This window comes from Agelaius phoeniceus, chromosome 7 (genome assembly GCF_051311805.1).
Source record: "Agelaius phoeniceus isolate bAgePho1 chromosome 7, bAgePho1.hap1, whole genome shotgun sequence".
In the NCBI taxonomy this organism is placed as follows: domain Eukaryota; kingdom Metazoa; phylum Chordata; class Aves; order Passeriformes; family Icteridae; genus Agelaius; species Agelaius phoeniceus.
In genome coordinates, this window is record NC_135271.1 from 32024724 (window position 1) to 32045178 (window position 20455).

At 36.1% G+C, this 20455-nt stretch overlaps 1 protein-coding gene across 6 annotated transcripts in view; it reads right to left on the reverse strand.

The window, feature by feature from the left end:
• Nucleotides 1-20455, reverse strand: part of B3GALT1 (beta-1,3-galactosyltransferase 1) — a 174363-nt gene that overhangs the window by 42468 nt on the left and 111440 nt on the right. For 3 of the 6 annotated variants that reach the window (XM_077181449.1, XM_077181446.1, XM_054636784.2), the window contains exon 3: nucleotides 8835-8938. The exons of 1 other annotated variant lie outside the window; for it this stretch is intronic. The gene's annotated coding sequence lies outside the window, so the exon portion shown is untranslated. Of the gene's footprint in view, nucleotides 1-8636; nucleotides 8689-8834; nucleotides 8939-20455 lie in introns of all 6 variants that reach the window. 2 more of the 6 variants (XM_077181448.1, XM_077181447.1) reach the window with 1 other exon arrangement.

Sequence of the window (20455 nt, forward strand, 5' to 3'; positions counted from 1 at the left end):
TGAATGGGATTATAAAATACTAAGAATCTATGAATGCTACAGCTTTGTTAGTAATAGGATTACTAAAATTCTGAGGGTTCTGTCAATCAGTTGTTCTATAGAAAGTATCAGAGGTGAAAAATTTGGGGAATGCTGAATCAGTGCTGAAATATTTGCACTAGGAAAATGCCAAACTAAGTTTACAAATATTTTGTGTTCATTAAGAATATATGGCTGTATATTCAGATTGGGTATATAGAAAGATAATACTATTAACTAGTAACCAGACAATAGTGCCTCTTCCATCCTTTTTTCCAGACCTTTAAATTGTGGACCATCTTGTAATATGGAGTTAGACACTCTTGACCAGCTACCCTGTAACTTTACCATGCCTTTGTCATGTTTGCTAAGTCAGCTAATAGTCTTTTTCAAATACCTTCTGCTTTCTTTGACAGAGAAGCAAATGCCTTTGTGATTCAGGGGTGCAGGTTTTTGAATAATGAAATTTCTAATCTGTGTGCATTTAGACAAATGTGATGACTGATAAAAGTAGGAAATACACAAAATTATAGCCCACTGAGAAGCCTAAACATCCAGTCACTTGTGTTGGTGCCTTTTGCTTGTTTAATTATTCTAAATGCTATGTTGCTCCTGAAATACACACTGAAAGTGAAGCTCTCAGTGGTTTAAATTTTTATAGAAAGGATATATAATGGCTGATTCTTAGCACCTCATCTGACATAATCCTCTCATGCAGTGGGCAAAGTTTGATCCTTGGAACCACCGATTTGCCTGGCCTACTTATGCACTAACAGGTAGCTAGAGGTGCAATAGATGTGCTACGGAATGACATTATAATGACAATATAAAACTCCGGGTACCCTATTTAGGCAAACAGAACTTTCAAATTAATACCTTGGTACTACATATAGAAATGAGAAGAAAGACCTTTTCTCTAATGGTATGTACAAAACCTGATATTTTAACTGCTAGCATTTGCAGTGAAATGAAACCTAATGTTGACATAGCTCTGAAGTAAAAGAAAAGATGATTATATCATTGCAGGTATTGACTAGTGTGCATTTAAATGACTTGTAGATTACATTCTTCTGAATGTATTCTACAATTCTAGTTGGTTTATGTTCCTTTAGATTTAAAAAGAAATTCCCTTCATGTCTATTCCTAGTCTGTTTGCAAAAATAGAAATATGCCTAAATGTGAAAAAATTAAACCTTTCCAGTAAACATGACCACACATCTGCCAGAAGCTGCCCTAGGGTAGGACATACATACATTATGGTTAGCCACAACATTATCAAGTGTTTCTAATCAATACTTTTGTTCTGACTCACTGTTCCATTAGTGATTTTTCTGATATCAACTCAACTTTTTGGGTCAAGGTGCCTATGGAGATCCTAAAGTTTCAACACCTTTCTGAGCAGTTAGTAATCTATTTGTGCAAACCAGGAATTTTGGCTCTATGGAGACATGAAGTAGCATTGCAAGGTTGAAATTAGAAAATAGTGAACCAAAATTTTTATATCCAGGTAATCAGGCAAGTCAAGACAGATGAAAAATGTTAAAGGCTCTCCATTCCTAATCTCACTGCTCACAAAAGTGTCTCAGCACTACCTCCAGCATCTTCAGTCACCGTAATGGCAAATGTTTTCCTTCATTGCCTATCATGTCCTGATGCAATTTTAATTCTATAGTTGTAGTCAGTCACTTTAAAACTAATGTGTCAGATTCTGTTTTCTTTGGAATTATTAGACCTGGGATATGTGCTTAAGCCATTTCCATATAATGCCAAGAAGGGCTCATGGGGTCTGAGGTACTTGGTAGCTTCTGTGCTTGGAATAGGAATTGAAACAACATAACTCTCACAGCAAACTGGGAATAAGCAATGTTTGTGCATGGCATATTACTTAATTATTAGATAAAGGGAGCTTGAAACTGAGGGTATTATTGGTGAATGGTAATGCCCATCCTTGGCTACTGTACAATGTTTGCTGCCTGGGTGGGAGTTTGAAGCAGGATTCTCCATGGGCAATGCTGTGAGTTTGTCATTGTTCTGCCCTTTGGTTATTTCATCCAGAGATGCTGTGATACGCTGTGCATTCAGAATGACACCAGATGCACCAAGAATTAAAATTGAATTGTCAAACTTCTTTTAAAAATAGACACTTTTCTATTTCCTGGAACATTTGTTGATACTCTAGGAGAGGCTATATCTTCTGATGGTATTTTGTCAAGATTGTTCTGTAAGTGTAATGTAATTTATTCTTGTATTTCAGGATCATTGTCTTGCACTGTCCAAAATACTTAGGCTTTAGACTTCATCTTTGAGGTTACATAGTAGGAGACATTAAGAGCATTGATTAAGGTTCATTTCATACCTGTCATGGAATCTTGATTAGTTATGGTCTTGTGCCTTTGCAATGCACAGGAAGTTATGGAATGAACTAAAGACCCAAGTTCTGTTAGACCATTTTTGTGCTAGCTTTACTGAAATAAAAATAACCATCTGCATACAATTAAACATTCAGTTCCACTTTTATCTATAAAACTGAAAAGGTTCAAGGATGTACAGTTATTACTACATGTAAAATGTGTCTTTGAGTGTCAGTGTTGAATTGATTCAAATTCTTTTGTTTTTTCTGGAATTTTTCTTTAAATAGGATTTTTATTGTGTGTAAGGAAATATTTGATTTTCTGTGTTTGGATTTTGAAATATTTACTGGTAGTAATAAGAATGCTCATTATTTGCTGAAAAGTAACAGCAACTGTAGTCCTGTGCAATAATTTCACCATGGTATTGGATTCAAGATGAAGTAAAAAGCGAATTAGTCATGTGTCCAATTTTTGCTTCCATTATTTTGCTTCAGATGCTTTATCATATATTGCCAATGCATGTTCTCCTAAGTGAAAGCAGTTAGTAGTTCAATATATCTTAGCCTGAGGATATTCATCTGGGTGTGATGGATACACAATACACCTGTAAGGAATGTCAGCTAGTTTATATCTGAGCTGATGCACAGTTGAATGCTTTTTAACATAATCTTTCTTTAGTGTCACTTTACTTGGGCCAAAATAATCTTGTATGGAAACTGTTTTACAGCTTCTGTGGAATGAACTTGTGCTTTTGATTTGTTTCCACATAAGGTGGTCTGGGTTAGTAACTGTGAAAGCTACCTTTACCTGGCACATTTTATGGTCCCTTTGTCAAGATTGAAGAGATAAGGAAAGCAAATCCTCAGGCAACTACTAAACATGCAGTGTTTTTTAGATTACTGGTGAGAGATGAAGTGGATAAGTTTGATCCTCATGATGTAGTCTGTTCTGTAAACAAAGAAAATCTCTCATCCACAATGTTTGTTTGGACATTTTCCCCAAAAGATGTTTTCATATATGAAAACCCCAGAAATTTGAATCTATTTTGTACCTTGGCAACCAGAAGACATGCAGGCACTGTCAGAGAAATGCTGATCCTACATTTCACTATCCTGTCTTTAATGCAGAGGATGCAGTTATGCTGTGATGTATCTTTTACAGAGATATCAGGGTGCTTTTTACAACATGGGAAGAAGAAATAAAAGATTCAGCAGGACAGGAACTTTTTTATGTTAGTAGCCAAAACAATAAAATCTGTCCTAGAATTGCCACTTTTGAGCAGCAGTAATTCTAACAAAGACATAAAACTGCTGTTGATCAGTTTTTACAGGAATAGATAGGGATATAGAATAGTCCCTTCTAAGGTGAAGGGTGGGGGAAAGGGGTAATGCTTAATGATTGTTACTGGCTGACAGAATGCTGTATGTAAATGAATAGCAAGGAGTAATCACTGTTTGATGTGTTGCTAGGGTTGTTTTTGTAGTTTTTTTAAAAATTTCATCTCATCTGTTTCCTGAACTTGTTCTAAATGTGGAACCTTTTGAAATCCACTTGTAAGTGGTGTGTATACTTAGCCTATTATTCATTAAAAGGATTGAGTGTACCTCTTGTTTTAAACTTTGGAAATGTACCTTCTAGATCCTAAACCTCCTTTTTTTTTTTTTTTTTTTTGCAAATTGATTGTCAAAGTCATCCACATATATGCAATGAAATTGTAATGTATGAAGAGAGATGGTGTTATGCTGTCAACACTGCTCTGGCCACAAATTCAAAACACAGACTGCTATGAAGAAAACTGTGTCCCAGCCAAAACCTGAACAGTGTCTGAAAGGAAGGGACAAAGCCAACAGACAAAGAATTAATCCAAAATAGGTTAAAATAGGTTGCAGTACTGGCCTGACCAGAAGAGATCAAAAGCTACCAAGCAGTTGTACGTTACCTATGAGTGCTTGGGCACAACAAGGAAAGGAACAGACTGGCCATTAGCGTGGTGTATTTCAGTGTGGCACCAGTGGTTATCGTGGATGAATATGCAGCCTTGACTCTATGGAGAACTGGGCCTATCTGTGGTTCGGTCTTGGATATTTCTACAGTTCTCCTTACTATATAAGAGCATTCAATGGTTGTTTTGCAAGTATGGATATCAGCATCCTCTGAACTTGTATAAATAAACCAAGGAAATATAGTTTCTTTCTAGGAGATCTGATGCTTGAGTGAAGTGAAATGTCACCTCTTTGCTCTGCAGTGGAGGCATCCCCATTTTATTGAGCTGAAGATCAGTGCATGTTGTTTGCCTACCAAGCTGAAGAGCAATTCCATGCCAGACCTGTGGCCCTCTGCAGAGGGCTAACCCTCCCCATATACATACAAAACTGCAATTTTAGTGTATCTCCTCAAGTTGCCATCATGAAACTGTAATGGGTTTATTCTTTAATGCCTTGATTACAATAGATTACTCAGTAGCATAGAGACCAGGCACAGCCAAGGTTGCCATCTCTTTTGCCATGCTTGTGGCATCTGGACTGCTGTTTATAACTTTGAGAAGGTACAGAATGACCTGCTGATAATGTTGAATGTGATGGTGCACAAGTTGAAAAGGGAGAAAGACTTATCCCTCTAAAGACTAATAAATCCTATTTAACCCTTCCAATTTATTTTCCTGTCTTTCAAAAGGCTCTGTAAACACACTGTCAAAATTTCCCATTTTTTCTTTGAATCCATGCAGGTAGCTGGTTTGTTGCATCTCTTGCCTTGAGGATTCTCCTCTTTTTCTTTGCCAGGTTCTCCAAGTCATCATTCACACAAGTTGCTTGATGTGGTTACTGTTCTGTTCTCACCTCCAAGATGCCATTTAGTTTGAACTTGAACAGGGAATTTTCCTTTTTGTAATGTAAGCTAAGGTTATTTCAGTTTGTTTCCTTCTTGCTACTCCCCCCTCCAAAGTTTGTATGTTTTTGAAATCAGCCTTCTGGAAGAATGTGAAATGCCACAGACAATCACCGTGTAATGAAGCTATTTGTCAGTGAACTATAATTCTGAAGTGAAGTTTTTAGTTAATTAAATACTAGAAAAATACCAAAAACTGCAACAAGCCCTGCTATTTTGAGATCAAGTTCCATCTCTGAGTCTCAGTTTTTGGTATTATGCAGATTTTCTGCATTAGCAAAAAAGTTTAAAACCAAGAATGAATGAAAAGCACGTTCTGATCAGTTAACCAAGGAAAGCTGAAATCTGGTAGTTTAGCAGCTGTCTAAAAATCTAAAGTCATAGAATAAATTTTCAGGTTGTGGTCTCATAGTGTTGAGTAGTTTGAAATTAAATAATTGCTGTTGTAACTATTTAAATGCATTTTCTGTGATCTAATTTTAAAGCTTTAGCTTTAAATGTTCATCTGCATTCCTCCTTTACTATGCCCAGTGCATCCACTTAGACTTAGTTACATAATTCATTTTGCCCTTACTTTAAGGTGGACTGACATGATAGTGCTGTTGCACTGAGTCAGGAAGTTAGGACTAAGAATGAGTGATTTATTTGAAACTCATGTAAATGCTATTTAGGTTAAAGATGAGCTGGTGTAAAATTGGTCTCTGAAGGCACACACTAGGACTGATCTAGGCTGCAAATGCCTCTTGCTGCCATTCAGAGTTCCCTATATTTTTGCAAATATTCTGCACTTCAGGGTAGCAGTATATGGCAAACAGAACATGTGCACTGGGTTGTTTTTTCCACCCTGGGCTCTGCTTTTTTGCACATTGTTACATATTCACTTGCTTCGGTTTATTTTTGTCACAGAAAACGTATATGCCAAACTCAAGTGATTTAGAATAGTCCCTTTTAAGGTAAAGGGTAGGGGGAAGGGATAATGCTTACTGCTGCTACTGGCTGGCAAAATATTGTCTTTAAATCCATGTATTTTGCCTTTTTCTGTGGACAGATGGTATTTTAGGGCAATCCTGAAGGTATTTCTTCCCATTATGATTTTTGTATAGCAGCACAGCAAATTGTCACTTCATATACTGTTCTAATGGGACACGGTTTTTGGCTGCTGGGTTGCTGTGCTAAGTGTGAATTATAGCTCAGTGCTGTATCCTGGTGAATCAGTGTTTACAAGCGTCTGCAATAATACAGATCAGATTTCTGAGTGACCCTGCCTGTGAAGAATAATAATTTCAGGCATCTTAATCTCCCTTCCTTTAGCACAGGTGTCTAAAAATAAAGGCCGTGGTTGTGCTTAATTTTGTGAAATCCAGCATGCAACTTTTAACTTGGCTGACTTCCTTGGGTCCATCCAACCACCTCTTCCTCCCAGCTTGCAAAGAAAATATTTTTTCTGACTCAGGACTGTTGCAGTCCTTCTAAGGGCTCTTTGCAGCTCTGAGTGGCTGAAAGGTCTTCTATTTTGTCCTTTGCCAGCCTTCTTTTGCTGATATATAAAGAGTTGCTATTTGCTCTGAGAAACAGCTTGTTATGCACTTCTGCAGTGACTCTGGGGAACATTACTGTCCAAATAGAGCAGCTGAGGTACACTTTGAAACTGAGGAGCCTTAATACCACCTTGGCAGGATTGATTCAGCATATTTGAAATTTCATCCTCACTGCTGACCCCTATATTGTGTCAGTTTTGAGGTTTGAAATTTAGCCTTGGATGAAACTTGTTTCTGAAATTATATTTATAGCAGGAGAAGAAAGCAGGAGAATAAAATTATATTAAAAGGAACCGTATATAAAATTCCTGGGAAGGAATGGATTAGGTTGCCAAGTACTCCCTAAGCCTCTGGTTTTTCAATTATGAATAAGAAAGCAATATGAGCAGCAGCTGACTTGCTGATCTCTGTCTTCACTTAAAGTCAGAGCTCAGGCATTAATTTAGAGATCTGAATGCTTTGTTTCACTAGAGCCTTTACAATTCTACCATTCACAGTTAATATTGGTACTCTGCAGTGCAGGTAATTTTACTAGAGAAAGAATACATCAAGGCTCATTCTGCTTTTAATGGAATTAGTAAAAGTTTTATTGTTGCTTATAAAAGGAGAAAGATTAGACCAAAAAGATCTATGTGTTAAATATGAATCTGTATGATACAGATTTACTCACACTATTTTGGGTATATTTACAAAAGGTTGCCTCTTTGTAGGGCATTGTCTTGGTTTCAAGCTCTCCATAATTAGTTCCTATTTATGAAAGAGATTGAGATAAGTAGCATGCAGATGTCTAAAAGATAAATGTTTTTGCATGTGTTTTCTTTCTTTATCTTTATGCAAATGCTTAATTTTTAATGCTTTTTAAAGACCACAGGTATACAGACTTAATTTTTTTTTCTGTATGGTTAGTAGCAGCAGTTTAGTTCTTTGCTTTCATTTGCAAGTATTTCAAACTCTGCCACAGAAAGGAAGAATTGACTTTTATGTATTTAAATACACATAAAGATTAAAAGAATTGCAGTCCGCATTTTTCAGTCACCTACATCATGATAATGGATCTGCAATATGAAATTTCTATAAAGTCTTATTATCATAATTTGTTTCTATTTTTCAACTTGGAAAAACATTTCCAACCTAAATTCTTACCACATCTTTTCAAGTTTTCTTATATTATAACCACTTCTGTATCTCAAGAGGTTATGTAGTTTATTGCTTTTGACTGAAAGAAAAAATTCTTTCAGGCAGTTGTGCTACTGAATTTTTAGTAAAATAATGTATGGCACTAAAAAAAAAGGAAATTAGAAATAGTTCCTATCACCTAGGAACTTATCACCAGTGTTGTGTGTTTTCCTGTCCACTGTATTCTGTATGCTAGTATTGAGTATTCTATTCTGTATAAATTCAGTGTCAGTTAAAAGAGCTTTGTAGTGCAAAGAAAATGTAAATGTCTCCTTTTATTGTGATAGCAATAATGAAGTGGTAAATGCATAAACCAAAGTATTTAAGGCATGTAGGTATTCAAGGTACCACATTAGTGTGAAAGTGAAGGATACCATGAACAGAGGTACTTATAATTAAAGTGTGAGCCCTTTTATAGAGTAACAGCAACCTCCCTTCTTGACCATTGACTGACCTCGTGTACCACAATGACTTAAATATGGGATAATAATGGAAATAGCCTTTGCTTATAGTTTTCTGTAGAACAAATGGGTTTTAGTAGTAGCTTTTGTATTTGTACTATGCAGAACTTCCTTAAATTCATTTCAGCCTTTATATTTTATGTTCCATATTGGATTGTAAAGGAGGGAGTGCTTTCTTAGGTTTTCTTTTCCTGTTAAACACTTACATTTAGTGTAAAGAGTGAAATCCAAATCTTTAATCATTAACAGGCCAAAGAACTGTTGAAGAATAAAAAAAGTCAGTCAACACTGTTTAATAAAAGCTATATAATCAAATGACATTATATATTAGTGTGCATTTTTACTGTTGTATTATCTATAAAATCGAGGCAGTCTATAAATCATAAAATTATGAAGGTACTTACCATTTTAAAAGCAGTATCAAGTGGAATTGGTGAAAATCCCCGGGGTATAATCAATAGTTGTTTAAAATAATGAGCCTTTATGGTATTATTTCCACGTGTACCATCTGAAATCAGAGGAAATTTGCTGACAGTTGTATATTTTGTTGAAAAAACCATTCAGACATATATTAACCACAAAATCCATGTCTGTTGCCTTCTACAGAGTACAAGGAGAGTGATTTATTTTGAAAATGCTTTTTAGCTGGGTTACTAGGTAACTTACACTGTGCTACATGAAAGAGTTTGGACTGCATTTTGTGAAGCTGAATTCCAGTGCAATGAGTGAAGGAAACAGATGGAGTAAGAGGAGGACAGATGGGTATCAAAAAAACTACAGCTGCCGTTTTCAGTACCTGTGCATTTACTGCCATAAATCAATTTTTTTTTCATTTACTGAAGAAGGAAAATCATAAATTATTAAGCCAAAGCACTACAGGTCCCAGAATCACTAAATGTTGCAAGCATCTATTTGTAGTAGTTAATTCAGGTCCTAAGTGTGCTACATCTGAGAATAAGTTTCTGTGGATAAGAATGTCACCACCAGTCCACTCATTTCATTCTGCCAGGGAGATTTAAACATATCTCATCCCATGGGAGGAGGATTAGTTGGTTATTAGTTACTATGTTGGACAGCTTTAATGTTTTCCTTGTGGACAAGAGGTGGGCTACTGAAGTGCTGCAGTGAGTGCTAATGAACTGCCCTGCCACAAGGCTTCAAGCAGCCTGTGAGGCACCTGAACCTACAGAGCCCAGAAGCAAGGCTAAGAGTGCAGGAGTGCACTTTGTTTCTCCTGCAGCAGCTTTGCATTGCAAGACATGAAATGGTGGTTGAGAAAATCAAAACACTATTACTATATATATCAATATACCAGCAACCCTTATTTGCTGTGTGGCACAGCTGCTCTCTCACATACTTGACCTTGACCTAATTGGATTATCCTTGTGGTTAAACAGGAAGTTCAGCTGAGAGTCAAGTCATTTCTCTCTACCCTCACCCTGCTGGTTACTGCTAGCTTGTTGCTGATGCTGTTGAATTTTTATATGAGCACCTGTCCATTAGAAACTGGATGGTGGCTGTCCAGACAATTTGCATTTATGTTAGAATGCCTTGCAATTAGCGGACTCGGAAAATTGTAAAATGCAAATAGAAATCACCTCTGCTTTAGAAATATGTGAGAAATGAAGAAATTCAGGTCAGAATGTATAATTGCTCTCTATCTTGTTGAATTTATATCAGGGAGTTTTATGCCTAGAGGCACTGCATGAAGTTGCCACTATATTTTGGTGTAAGAGAGGCAGAAGTATGAAAAGGTCTGTAACTTGAGTATCTTGGAATTGGTTTTCTGTGACATTTTTATCACAGTTTCTTTTAAATTTTCCTATGAATAGTTTGAATTAAAAAATTCACATTAAAAAAAATACTGCTTCATTTTCTAATTGAAAAAACATTAGGGATTAGAATTGCTACTTTTTGTAGCACAACATAACTGAAATGCAATATTTTCTGGTCGTATGTAAAAAGATTGGTTAGGCTCTGGCCCTCAGTCTATTTAATGCAATTTAGAGCCTAATGTGGTAAACTCTGAAGTTTTTAACCTTTGTTAGCTGTTTGTATATTACCTTCCCAATATTGTCTCATTCAAGGTAAGCATTGTAGTGCCAGCAGTTACCCATGCTGAGGCTGAACTACGGTCTTCAGCCATCAACAACCCTGTTTGGAATGCATCATCTTCTCACACTCTTAAGCACATTTCTGTTGGAGTGGGATGTAGCCTATGAATTGGGCAAATAGTAGAGAAGGGATGTGATGGGATGAAAAGGATGCAAGATGATTTGCCTTCATTTCATAATTGAAGTGGAAGAGGAATCAGTGGTTGGTTTCCTTCAATTAAGAAATATTAGCAATATCAATCTATTTTCAGAATAGGTTTTATGCAGATTCAAATATACTAGATTTTATTAAATTTTTTTTGAGTTGAGAATCATAAATGCTGTTGGCATTAGTTTTTTTCAGTGAGGCTTCTTACAAAATTCTGCCTCTCCATAGTAATCGAGCTGCTTCTGCTTCCCCACCAATCACTCACTTTGCAGTCTGAATTTCAAATAAGTGTGAAATATTTCTTTTAAGCAGGTAGGACATAAACTGTAAACTACAAAGCGTTTTTAAGCTATGCATCCAAAAGAGTTTAAAATCTTGACTAGGGTCAAAAGAGTGAGAAATTATTTCTGATTTTTGTAGTTTAAAGATGGAAAGGAATTAGAACTTATTCATTCTAAAAGTATAGAATTGCTTTATGAATTAAACTCAGACTTGTATTTACAATTTATTGCTGTAATTATTTTGGAAACAAACATCCTCACAACACACAAAGTAGTGACTGTTAAATTCCTATTAAACATATTGGCCACTAATGAGTCTGCCCTAATAGGTAACCTTCAGCCCACTGAAATCTGGCAATGTGTAGTGTCAGGAGCATCTTGATACCAGTATGGAAGAGCAGTGTAATTATTTTGGTGTGTAAAATTAGACTCAAAGAATCCTGGCTAGGGGAAAAGGCCATGCTGCTGTCAATACTCTCATCAGTAAGTGTTAAGTGATGTGCAATTTCATTTATGTATTTGATTTGTATTCAGCCCAGGCTGAGATTGCCATTTCTGAAACTGCCTGATCATTTTGAATTCCCTGGAGGGAATGCTTTTAGAAAAGACAGCAATCTTGCACAGTGCTCTTGCTGATGACAAAATCTGGGCTTCTTGCCCTGACATATAGACTGTAAGAATGTGTATGTAATGCAGAGAAGAGGGCTCTTTCAAAGACCTCCTGGCAGACCTCAGCTATTATGTGCTGAAGACTGTTACCCAAGGATCTAAGTTGCAGCAGAGGAAAACTCTCTTAAGTGGTCAAAACTCAAGTGCTTGGTCTTGTTAGAATTCTACCCACTATTAAAGGTGGAGTGCTGGTTTAAATGTTTCTTGGTGCTCCCATCCCTGTGGGTTTGGTTACACTTCTGCTCAGGGAGAGTCCACACACTTTAGCTTGTTAAGGTAATACAAGGTGGCTGTGAAACAGCTGTGGGACACAAATGGGAATAAATGCCCAGTATCAACTGGTTTTGGAACATCTGTCAAGAGTCCAGTATCCAGCACAATTCCCATATTTGTTTCTTCCTGTATTTTTGTTAGGCATTCGATCATTTGTAGTTAAGTAGAGCTTCATCAGGTGATCCAACAGTTGAAAAAAAATGTATTCTCAACTTTGTGTATACAATATGTGTGAATTAGTCTAAGGGACTAGTTAGTAACTTAACCAAACAGCAGATTCAATTCTGTATATGAAATTAGAATTTTATATTTAAGCTGTAGGTATCACTTTGAGATAATGAGAAAATTTTCAAATAAAATACTCTAGTCTGGTTCTGCTTTGTTATTTCACTGTTAAGTAAAAATGAAGTTCGATGTATTTGTTGATGCTAACACCATTTTATTGTAACTTTGGGATTCTCACTTACTATTCTTAGTAACATATTCTAAAATATTTGGAAAAAAAAGCCCCAGGCAAGCACTTTTTCTCCTGATGCTGATTGTTCATGTTGAGATTATTGAGATTCCAACTTCTTTATGAGGGGAAAGATGGAGGTATAAAGGCTTCAGGCAAGTTTTAAAATTTTTAAGCCATGGCTAAAGCTAGTTTAGATCACTTGGTGTGGGCTTGAGTGAATGTAGGGACAAGCTGAGAGGAGGTGGTTAGGTCCATGCAATGAAAAATAAACTTAGACAAACAGGAATGTGATGAAGAAAAGTGTAAATGAAGGTACAAAGTAAGGTAAACTGAAGACAGAACAGTGATTATTATATATAGCATAGCATAAAACCAAAGGAACACCCAGGAAAGAAAATTCAAGTTGAAAAAGGTTAAAAGGTTTTCTGAAGGTAACACCTGACTTATTTTGTTCCGAACTCTGATTCTGTGATCCTTCACTTTTTTAAAAAAATTCTCACTAAATAGTTGCATGAAAAAATGTCAGCAACTAATCAGAAAACATAGAATGTCAAGCTTTTTGTGTGAAGGGAGGGAATGTTGGGGCATTATCCAGGAGGATTTCTAGAACACTGAAAAAGAAATAGGATGGAGAGTCTGAAGATATTTTTTTTAATATTTAGATATAACAGTCAAATGTTAATAATTTAGAATTATAGAAACAGGAATCAAAGCACCTTGTTGTCTGTATATGATTAGTAAATGACCACCTGTGAACGAGAATTTTTTAATGATCCAGTTCTGAATATCTGAGAATATATCTGACTTTTTTCTGCCTTTAGACAACTATATTAGAGGAATAACTCATGTTATTTTTTTCCTTGGATGCTTAAAAAAATTATATATATATAATTTCCTACAAATAGAAAATACTGGCTACAGACACAAATAAGAAAGTGTTAAGAAAAAAAGCTTTGTAAGGAACCTAATTCTCTGATGATGAATGTTCTGCAGAATGGCTATCATGATATGTCCTCCTACTTAGCAGTAGAAGAGGGAAGTATAACTTAGGAGAGGGCTGTATAACTAAATATCTCATCAGAATGATGATCATGTTTAATGTACATTCATTTTCCCTAGCCTTTTTTTTTTCTTCCAAACATGCATTTCGCCAAAGAATTTATCACTGCATAGGATGATGCCTAATGTATGACTTACTTTGTGCTAGTTATCTTTCATTGATATTAGTGTGGCTTTATTCCCTTGCCTCCATCCAAAAGGAAGAGTGGGAGTGGCGTCATTGGTGTTCCAATGCTTGGGTTTTGCCATGCATTTACTCAAGCCAGAGTAGTTCAGTAAACTTCAGCAGTAATCTTTTTAAGCAAGCATAAACCAGTTATGACCACTATCATAATTGCTATTCTTAAAGCTAAGGGCTGATGGACTGTTGATAAAGAACTAAAAAACAGCAGCTAAAGCTTTTAGAATGAAATGTTTTGTTGCTTTGACTTTCTGTAGCTGTTTCTGAAAACCTAGAATTGAATCTCAAGTATTGTTTTTTTCTGATGGTATTTCTATTTGGAAATGTTAAGTATTGCATGAGAAATTTTATTCCTAGAAGATCTTGAATTGCACTTCTTTGATCAAATATTTTTTTTGTGAAGCTGAATGGAATTCTAAATATATCCCGTTCTAAGCTTTAAACCTTTTATAAAAGCTTCTATTAAAATATGGTCTCAAAGAGTTAGGAAAAAAACCCAACATCTTAAATTAATCTAAACTAATCTAATAGAGTATATTGTGTGTGTGTCTGTCTTTATATGACAATGTAAGTCTAATATATACAACTATAAATATCCATTTCTTTTGTAATGACTGTAACATATTGTAAGTAGGGCATCTGTATGCTGCCTGAGATCAAGTGGTTGCTTCTTCACTGAATAGTAGCAGCAGAATTTGACTGCTTTTAAAATAGGTGTTCATTGCAAAATTCATGCCATCCTCACTAAACTGAGGCCCTCCTGTGTTTAGATAAAATAATGACCAAGGTCTAGTCCTGCAGCCCACAATTATTTGAGTTATTTTTGCTTAGTGCTGAAGTCAGCAAAAATTTGTCATAGGTCAGGGACTTATAACTGGCTCTTTGAGTTTGTTGAGCACTGTAATTCCATGCCAGCTTGACTTACAGTTATGTTTCTGACATCTCGCTAGGTTTCTATCTGTTTTATATGCAGTGACAAAGACTAAGTATATTTTTAACAGAGACTTATCATAATATTTTACAGTGTCATTAAGACTTTTGGCCAGTCTGATTTACATTTTCATCTTTTCTTAATGCATTTCCATTTTCCCTATATTGCCTACACATACTGAATTTAGAGGAGACTTTACTTCATGAAGTGTGTGCTTTTGTTGCAGTCATTTTACAGTCCTTTCATCATTATTGCATGAGATTTGTATTGAGTATATAATTTAGCTTGCTTCTTGCTCTGTGTTCAGTCAAAACATGAATCTTCTGCCATAACACTTTCATAAAAAGAAAAAAAAGACAGCACTTTAACAGACAAGAGTATTTCAGCATGGTGTGCTAATGTGAAACATCATACTTGCGCATGCAGGTTTGAATCCCCTGGAGCTTGGCAGTGTCTTAAATTTCTCAAATGGCTGATGAGTATTTGGTTGTTTTTATGTGAATGGTTTCAGGGCTTCTGCCTGCAGTTCATAATGCAAAGGCTTCTGGCACTTGTTAAGACCCTTTTTGTGCTGGCTGGAAGTCCCAAGGCAGAACAGGCAGGGTGTCAAAATTGCTGCAACAGACATGAAATCCTGGCTCTGCTGACTTCAGTGGGAGTTTTGCTGTAGCTGACAGTGGGCCAAAGCTTTAATCCAGAAGTAGTCCTCCCTTGCTGATAATCCTAGTGTATGCCCTAGGGGAAGCTTTTTCTCTGTTGCTGCCACCCAGACTGTGTTTGTGCAGAGAAGATGTAAGTCTCTTATGGTGTCACATTCTGCCTTTCACAATCACAGCATGTTTGGGAATGAAACAGGACAGAGGAGAAAGAAAACATTAAGTGTGGACACAGGCTAATTGCTTATGTCCTGAGTCATTCCCAATAACATGGATCAAGTGCCCTGACCTGAGCAAGATTAGCTTCTTGAGATTGCAGTGGACTTCAATGACTGCAGCCAGTGCATCTCCCAGTCCCTGCTTCTGCATTTGAGGATTATCCCTTTAGCCATGCTTTTGGTATGTGAAGCAACAGTACGTTCATTAATTCAGTCCTACTTAGCCTGTGCAGACTGAGTTATCCATGTAAATGTGATCTAGTAAGCTATTCTCAGATGCCTCATGAATTTTTATGTTAAATGACAGCCGCAAATGGGAAGTGTTTGACACTTTTTTAGTTATGAAGAAGGTGTGTGATGCAGAACATCAATTTGCGTTTAATTGATGATGATTAAAAGAGGAAATGATCTCAAGTTGTGCTGGGGAGGTTTAGATTGGATATGAAGAAACAACTCTTCACCAAAAGGGTTATCAAGTGGTGGAACAGTCCGTCCACTTAAGTGGTTGAGTCACCATCCATGGACATATGCAAAATAAGTAGATGAGGCACGTAGGGACAAGGTTTAGGGGTGGACTTGGCAGTGATAGGTTGATGGTTAGACTTGATGATCTTAAAGCTTTGGGTTTTTTTGTGATTCTTTAAGAAGAAAACCAGCTAAAAAGTAACTCCTTGTCCATTGGGAAAATACATTTTATTATTTCTGTTAGGTGAAAGTGTTCCCATTAGAAATATTGTCAAGTTGTCTGTTTTCTGAAAGTATTTATTCTCTGACGCATCCCGTGTAAAACATCATTTTGCTGCTTTGTGAAATAGAGTCAGACTTTCAAAATTCAGGATTGTTTAGAGTTGTAAATAATGCTCATCCTATCAAGTGCAAAATAATAAACGATTACTGCTTCAAAGTGCTGGAAGTAAAAACAATTTTTGCTATGTGTTACTGTCTTAAGTTTACATTTTAAAAAATTTAGAAAAGTAATTAAAAACATTTTGGGGAGTTTTTGAAGGGTTGGTGTTTGCTGCCTGTCTTTATATACCTCAAATGTATGAAAAGAAATTGCTGTTGCTGCTTCTGTGGTACCCGAAATTAAATTCAAAGCTTGCTTACGCTGCTAACAGTTATTAATTTCATACTGAAGGTGGAACTCAGTATTTTTATCTGTAATGAACTGGGAAGGCTCGTTAACTTCAAAGCATTGCTACAGTGGTTTATCCCATATGAATGAGAATTTATAGGCACGATACATGTATCCATTATGCTTATACAAGCCTTGTGATAATTTTACAAAAACCCAAAATAAACAAGTAATTTTGCTATAATTAACTTCACAGAAAATTACCTTATTCATTCTCTTACTTCAGTCTTCACAGAACTTACTTCCTTTCTACAAAGATCATAGGTGGAGGCAACCCAAAGAGCACTTGCATGTTGAGTAATCATAATTTTGGGGTCTGAATGTGAAATACTATGCTAGCTGAGCATTATTCTAGATTTGGATCTCAAGCAATCCTTTCAACTGCTCTTGAATCTTTGAATCCTTACAAGATTCAATTCCTTCATAAAATTCAAGTATTAATGAAGTAAATAAAATATTTTTGCATCACACAGAACAATTAAGTGTGTACAAATGTGAAAGATGTATTCTGAGATAATGTTTCTGGATTCTGCTATCTTTAGGGTGTATTTTGGGAGCAGAAATTAACTGGCGTTTCTTCATAAGAAGTTCTGTTTGTGTTTTATCTTTTCTGTAATTTTTATAGAAAAGGCTGGTCTGAGATTACATCCTTCCAGGAAATAGTTTTTGCTTAGTGTTTAAGACCTCTTTCTCAGATATGTCCCTGTGTTGCTTTTACTATTATGTATTTTCTAGTCTGGCACTTTTTTTTTCTCCAAGACTTACCTGCTTATCACTAATTCCTGTCTGAGCACTTTACATTGTATAATGACATTTTAAGTCTCATTACCAAGACACTGGCTATTTCTTCAGAATATTTAATTGCATTTTTTATTGTGATGACCAGAGGATAAAGTAGGTCCTATTCCACAATAATTAAACTCATTCTACTTCTCTTTTCCTGTCAATTCTGATTTCACATGCCTACTCCTTGAGCTATCTGCATCAATTTAATTTTTGTATGGCAAAGCACTGTACATTTCTATGCAGGGCTGTAAATAAAAAGCAATAAGCTGACATCTTTCACCTGTATCAAATGTATTTCATATCCTTTTTTTCTGGTCTACTTGCTATCTGTCTCTTTATATGTACTGCCTGTCTGCATTTCCCATGTCACTCTGCCCCTTTTCTGTCAATTGACAGAATTTTCAGCTGCAGATGAAGTGTAATACCTCTTCTACCTCTGTGCTGATAGGTTCACACACACATTGCAGACAATTTCTCTGCTATGGTATATAAAATAAACAGCCACATATTTGCTTTCACACATACAGTGATGCTTCTTGCAAGCAATATGTCTGTACATAGGGAGAAAGTTCTAAATCTGACTAAAATCTGTCACTGAAATGAAGAAAAGACTAAAAACCCAGAAAACAATGGTGGGCTGAGATCACTGTAAACTCAAAAGCTCTCAATAACCTAATCAGACCTCTTACTACATAGCAGTATCTACGGTATTTTAAGTGCTCATGTTATACTTGTACATGGAAATTGTCCTATGTTTATAAAATTCAAATGGAGATGCATTTATTCTTTTTTAAATGCTAAACTACAGAGGTGGCCTGCATGGAACTGGTCTCCCAGGATTGAAAACTGGTGTCAGACTGACTGGTAGCTGCCCAAAATGCACTCATTGCTCTGGGACACTCAGCAGGTTGCTTTTGTTTTACTCACACTGAATGTTACTGTACCTTGGTACCTTGTCCTTGTGCCTTGGATATCATCCCTGATCTTTAGCCCCTGACTCCTGCTCTTACTCTTGAGTTCCCGCTTGCAGTGCAGTGTTGCTCTGGGTTTTGCTCGCTTAGCTCCCTTACTGGCAGTACTTCTATTTCTCATCTCTATCATTCCATGAGTTGTCCAGTTCTTGACTTAAGATAATCTTAACTAGATCTGTCATCTATTAAAAAAAACAGGAAGTTGAGCAGAGACTTTGATGAAATGTCTGTATAAGTAATTTAACACTTTCTTCACGTTATTGTTGTAATCTGTTCTGGCAATCCCTGTTAATGGTGCTCCATCATTCAGGTTTTTTATAACTAGGTATTTTGGCCTTAGAAAAGCCCTGCAACACCTGAAAGGTTCACTTTGAATTTACAACCAAAAGAGATTGACTTGCATGTAAATATGTTCATTGAAGGACCTGTAAACCTAAGACAAATGCCTTGTAAGTAGTGTGAGATTTTTAAGAATAACAACTTATGGTGACAGTGTGGTCTGTCACACCAATAAAATTGACAGGATTTATAAATCCAAGCTAAGAGCTACAGAGAAATAAGGGAAGGAGTACATACTTTGGGCATCAGCAAAAATAGCTGATACATTTCAGCTTGAATTTTTTTCTCCTTCAGCAGTATATAGAAGTAAAAATGTGTCTCTGGGTAGTTTTAAAATGTATATGTGTCAATATTAAAAACAATTTTTATCATATGAAAGGATGTAGAAAAAGACAATGAAAAAATTCTCAGTGGTGAGGTAAGTCAACATGCCCTCAAGTGGTAACAATCAGATATTTAGGAGTACTAGATTGCTTCCTGTGTATTTGTCCTTTCTTACTTCCTTTTTCAGATGCTAAGCAAAATCCTGTTAACTTGGAGGCAAGAATAGCTTAACTGCAGAATCACTTTCTAATTGCAGATGTCACTGTAGCTGCTTTTGATTGAATTCATGGCATTCTTCAATATTACCAGTGGGGCAATGACAAGGAGTATTGCAAAGCCTGGCAGTGTACAGTATATTGTATAGCATTGGTATGGATGCAGTGCTCAGGTTTACCCTCAGAAACACAGATCTGAGGCTTCTGATTCTTCAGATTTATCTGTGATGTTAGGGTCTCATGGGCACTACCACACAAACTTTTAATCTGCAGAACTGAAATGTGAGACCATAATCTAAACAAAGAGAAAACACAACCCCAAACTCACCTTAGTTTAGGGCCTGCTTGTGCTTTAATACTTCAGTACTTTGATGACCAAGTTTGTGTGTGTGTGTGTTTTTATGAGATCTAGTATTTAATGTAGGCTTGTTTTGCATAACAGAGTGCTGTGTCACTAAATGTTATTCTTAGTCGGTTTTTCACTTCCTATTTTTTGGAAGCTGTTTGAATGCCAAATAGTAGTAATCATCTGTCAGATAATAGATAGGAATCTGGGATTGTAGCTATAGTACATGCACTTAAATATTAATTAAACCACACTGACTCTGAGGTCATAATCTGAGTGATTATACTAGACTCATATCATGAACAGATCTTGTCAATATAATTTTTTTTCATTCCTAACTTTTGTCTTGCATAGAAAATAACTAAGTAGCTCATATTCAAAAGAGAATTTCTGTTTCAAAATTCTTGAAACATAAACAAAGCCTTTTGAAAAATTTGATCTTCCACCATTGGAATGCTCTTTGAAATTGCTCTTGTGTTATTATGCAAAGTGTTTCATTAGTTTTATGAGGATTTTTGTAATAAATGTGTGTTAGATCTAAGGCAGGGGAACAAGGCTCTATTTACAGTTCCCAGAACTTCTCATTGTAACAGTTTTCATTCAGTTGCTAGGAGCTTAGCCAAACTTTTAAAGAACTTGGGCTGAAATGTGTTGTGTTATGATGCAGGCTTTAATTATGTGAGAGCACACCATTCTTCTCCAACTCTCCCTGCCTGCCTCATTCATGTCACAAGATGGACAGTACTGACTTAACAGACATTTTGCAAATATGTCATTTAAAAATGAGCTTCTTTCAGTTTGTGGCCCTCTGACTCACTGCAGCATTCAAATCTTTCTCTGAATAGGACACTGTTGATTTTCTCATAAGACTGATGGGCTCCATGAAAACTAGAAATGTTAGTGTCTACATTTCATAATATTC